At 55.1% G+C, this 274-nt stretch overlaps 1 long non-coding RNA gene across 1 annotated transcript; it reads right to left on the reverse strand.

Annotated features, from left to right (window-relative positions):
* Positions 1-4: 4 nt before the first annotated feature.
* On the reverse strand, positions 5-268 carry LOC113981116. The gene is made up of 2 exons (XR_003538319.1): positions 122-268; positions 5-35 (listed from the first exon to the last, which is right to left on the reverse strand). It is a non-coding gene; the product is annotated as an uncharacterized LOC113981116 (long non-coding RNA).
* Positions 269-274: the final 6 nt, after the last annotated feature.

Here is a 274-nt window from a genome sequence, read left to right on the forward strand (position 1 = left end):
GTTTCCTCATACTTCTGCTTCCATTCTGCCAGGATCTGAAGAGAAACGGGGCGTGAGTAGGGATGTGGCCATCCCGGGGGGAGGCTGTGCCCAGGAGTCCCAGGGCTGGAGCCCAAAAGACCTTGTCAAAGTTCTTCTGCTTCTTGTCCAGAGCAGCGCAGGCAGCATTGGATCGCTCCACATCAATCATCAGGTCCTCCACTTCATTCTGCAGCCTCTGCTTTGTCTTTCCAGGGAGGCACACTTGGCATTGACAGCTTCGACGTGTTCCTCT

This window comes from Neopelma chrysocephalum, unplaced genomic scaffold (assembly GCF_003984885.1).
Source record: "Neopelma chrysocephalum unplaced genomic scaffold, ASM398488v2 Primary Assembly neopelma1_96114, whole genome shotgun sequence".
Lineage (NCBI taxonomy): Eukaryota > Metazoa > Chordata > Aves > Passeriformes > Pipridae > Neopelma > Neopelma chrysocephalum.